This window comes from Chinchilla lanigera, unplaced genomic scaffold, assembly GCF_000276665.1.
Source record: "Chinchilla lanigera isolate Chin_1 unplaced genomic scaffold, ChiLan1.0 scaffold00042, whole genome shotgun sequence".
In the NCBI taxonomy this organism is placed as follows: Eukaryota; Metazoa; Chordata; class Mammalia; order Rodentia; family Chinchillidae; genus Chinchilla; species Chinchilla lanigera.
In genome coordinates this window covers 8,591,613-8,595,696 of record NW_004955443.1, presented here as the reverse complement: position 1 = coordinate 8,595,696, position 4,084 = coordinate 8,591,613, and the positions used below count along the sequence as shown (strand labels likewise).

The 4,084-nt window shown below is 39.4% G+C and overlaps 1 long non-coding RNA gene across 2 annotated transcripts in view; it reads right to left on the bottom strand.

The window, feature by feature from the left end:
• The window catches only part of LOC102007602, a 128,269-nt gene extending 124,704 nt beyond the window's left edge, over window positions 1-3,565 (bottom strand). For both annotated transcript variants that reach the window (XR_262196.2, XR_262197.2), the window contains exons 1-2: window positions 3,390-3,565; window positions 853-976 (exon numbers count right to left, since the gene is read on the bottom strand). This is a non-coding gene — a long non-coding RNA (uncharacterized LOC102007602). The remainder of the gene's footprint in view (window positions 1-852; window positions 977-3,389) is intronic.
• Window positions 3,566-4,084: the final 519 nt, after the last annotated feature.

Here is a 4,084-nt window from a genome sequence, read left to right as displayed (position 1 = left end):
AGACTGAAACCTCCAAAACTATGAACCAAAATAAACCTTTACTGCTCTTTGTAAATTGATTATTTCAGGTATTTGTTACAGGAATGGAAATCTGTAACACAATCATCATCACCATCAGTACCTTTTGCCTTCTAACTGTGCCCTAGTTAGTTGTCTCCTGGCCGCCTGCCCTCCCCCCAGCCCCACATGTGACACTCACAACTGCCCAGACTATTTTCAAGTTACGTGTCCTAGAAGAAAACTTCAGGGAACATGTTGCTTCCATTCAAACATAAGCAAAGAAATTTCTAAAAATTCCTAAAATCCTTCTTACACACTCCCTTCCCATACACCTGCTAAAAAGGAAAAAAAAAAAAAAAAAACAGCTGAGAATTCTGATCAGATTTGTGCTTAAGAAATGTATCACTCTCAAGTAAAAATCCAGCAGTCTCTCACCACACATTCAGGTAGTTCAGGCTCTAAGTTTATCAACACATATCATTTCCTCAAACAGATTAAGAACCTGGATTCTGGGGTTCATATTCTGACTCCACCATTTATCGAGTTGTGCAACAGTGAGCAAGTAGTACAGCTTCACTTATAACTTAATTTTTTCTTGCTTTTAAGAAAACAACCTCTCTTTGATTATTTTGGTGAGAATTACAAGAGACGATCCGTGTACAATAATTAGGCACATAATAAAGTACCGCACATAATAAACTGTCAACAAGTAGTAAGTAGGCACTCTTGTTATTAGCAGTGCTCACATGTGTTACCCCTTTGCCTGAATTAGTTCCATTTAATCTCCATTCTCACTTCCTGTTTGTGCAGTGGCCTGCAAGACACCTCCCCAGTAAATCCTTTCTGGATTACCTGTCCTGAGTTCAGTAAGTCCTCCTTCTGCAGCCCTTTCCACTCTGAGCAGGCTGTCTGCATGTGTTTGCCTTGAGGTCTCCTTTATTATGTCGCATCTTGAACTGGCCAAATCCCATGCCCACTGCAGAAGAGGACAGGGGAAGAAATATGGGCATCCACGCCAAAAATACTTCAAATCTTAACATCAACCCTAGTGTGTTAAAGAAGCATTATATCACCCCATTGATTCTCATTACTATCTTCCCAAGAAATACTTTAAAATATTTGAGAACTCGCTTTTAGATGAGATTCCAGCTCCCTCACCTCCATCTTCCGATGGTGAATCTGTTTCAGGGAGGGTGTGGTTTGGGCCATGCCTTTCCCTGACACTCTCTTTGGGAACGTTTTTTTTTAAAGAAATCAAGTTGTTAACCTCCCTAGATTTGTTTATCAGATCTTTTGTTCCTTACCCAGAAACCCTAGTCCCTCAGTAGGCCAGAGTTGCCTTAGGAACGTGCACTGTCAAAAGCCGAGGCTAGGAGAGCTTTGCCCGTGTCAGCCCGCACTTAGCAGCTGCGAGACTCACGAGCAGGCACATACTGTGTCTTGGCCCAGAAGACCAGGAAATTTTATTTGCCATTACATAGATTCTCTTTCCAGGAATTAAAAAGCCTCATGGCACAAGAGAGAAAAAGTTTTCCTGTGCCACTCTTCCTCCCCACCCCCACCATCCCCACCAAAGTGAAACTTTCTTCCTATCTGTTACAAATAGGGGCCACAGTTTATGTAAACAACTCAAAAGAAATATGAGGGAAACTCAGCATCTCCTGGGATCCATACTGGTGTGTTTTACCAAAATATAAATATAACTTATATCCTCTTTTGTGTGTTCTGGCACCAACAAAAAAAAAAAAAAGGGGGGGAAAAAAATCTAAATTCTGTGAGCTTAATCTGGAATGCAAATGACAGGCACCAGCCTTCCCATCTCACAATGAGTGCCTTGGAGAAATGGTGATGTGCCAGGGGTGGGGGAAGAGCTGCTTTTAAAGAACCAAAGCAAAAGCTGGGGCAATTGCAACACTCCAGAGTCTGAAGCATGTTGCACTGGCTGGGAAACCAGGGGTGAAAACTCAGGTACCTGCGTGGCCCGGAAGTAGCTCGAAGCGCTGAACCGCACCAGCTGCAGGTGCCGGTTACAGATGGGAGGTCCGCGAGCGGAGCGTGCCAAGCACGCAACAAAATTCAATTGAAGGGAGCCAAGCTCAGTTCGCAGCCCCAACTTGAATACAGGAGGGAGCAAATTCCATAGGATTTAGGCAGAAAAGGAGAATTGCCATGCTTTTCTTTAGGAGTTGATTTAGACACTGAGCAGGAAAAAAGTAGCATCGTACTTACTCTTCATTGAGAACATTTTCATGACAGAGTTAGCTCTCCAGAAACAAAATTCTTCTGCATAAGATTTGGTTCTCCAGACATTATATCAGAATCAATCATATCTTCATCAGCATATAAACAGATTTATTTTTTTTAAAGAATGTGTACAGGAACTTGTATATTTAAAGTCAAGTATGAAATGAAGCAGCAGGAAATCTGCTAACATTAAGAAACCACTGTCCTAATTTAAATCACAGTCTTGCCTATTTTAACCTCCAGTTTAACTTGTACTGGTGAAATAAACTGGAGCAGATGAGAAAAGAACTAAGATACTTTGAAGCCTTTACAACATGTTGGGCACCCCTGACATAGCTCACCGACATCTCTAATCCTCATGGCAGCCCCAGGAATTAGGTTTTATTATTCCTATTTTACAGATGAGGACACTGAAGCTAGGAGAAGTAACTTTCCCAAGGTCACACAATTAATTAATGGCAGAGACAAGATTCAAACACTTATATTTAGAATTTTTCCTTGCCAGGTTTAGAGGAAGCCACGTACAACTCTAGGGATCACAGAGGATACAGTACAAAGCTTAGTACTAATTGAAACCTTATTAAAGTAAAGTGAGTTGTACTCATATATTACTACATTAGAGAATAATTTCTGGGGAGATAGTTATGTGTTGTACATTTTTGTGTCAAAATTTAAACTGGGAATTTATAATTGAGCTTGCAGTATTTTTAAAATATTGCCTGCTCTAATATAAAACATGTTCCCTTTTTTTGTTTGTTCTTTTGTTTGTTTTGGTATGGCAGAATTTGGGGATTGAAAGTGGAAAAACCACTGTCACTAGTAGTTCCTGTCCGATTCACACATATGTGAGAAACCTCCAAAGTGAAAATTTAGTTTTGGAAAACACCTAATGATATTAAAGAAAAGTAGACGCTGGGGAATACTTTCTAGAAGATAGTTTTAGTATATCGACACTAAAGGGGGAAACTATGAACCTGTTTAAAGGGGAAAAAATTGAACTAACCTAATCAGATCACTTAGAGAAATAAATGCTTTCCTCTGCCTTATCCTGAGATCGTATTGCTATTTAACCTGCTTTTAAATAAACAAGAATTTTTAAACATTTTCTTTGCTTGGCTAAATGACAATGTTCAAGAAATGCCTACCACAGAAGCATAAAAAACCCTTGGCAACAATCCAGAAGAAATCCACCCAGCATAATGTGTTCCTGCAAAGGCTCAATAGCTTTCTGGTGAACCTGCTGGCTCAGTGTACACTTGAACAGGATCTGGAAAGAACAAAAGAAAAACTGATTGACATTTTCCTTCTTGTTAGTCCGGGGAAGTAGCCCTAGCTCATTTTAGCAAACTTACCCAGCTCAGAAAAATGAATGTGTGGATGGCTCACTTACAAACCTTGCCCTGGGCTCTGGTGTAAACTTTGTTTTACTACTTTTGAGTCCCTGAAATTCAAGTATAATTATATTGTTTGTCTTTTCATCCTATAAAATGTGCATTAGCATTGGGTTCAGTTTGGAGTGCGTTTGTTCAGAGGAATGTATTCTTTCGAATGACAAATCAGTACTTTCAGAATGAGGACACTTTAGATTATACAAAACGTAATATAATATTAAAAACAGGGAGACTGGAAGGACAAGACTTCTTCAAGCAATTTAAAAAGTGTGTCCATAATTGGCGAAAGCTATTAATTTCTCCAGATATTTATGCAAGAATTTCACCAAGCACAGAAATAACGACTTTAAAATGACATCCATTTTGCTCCTATAAAGTGGAATAGATGCACATTTTTAAATAATGTATGCCCTACTGCAACTTTTTCCTAGGATAAACACTTTTTACTT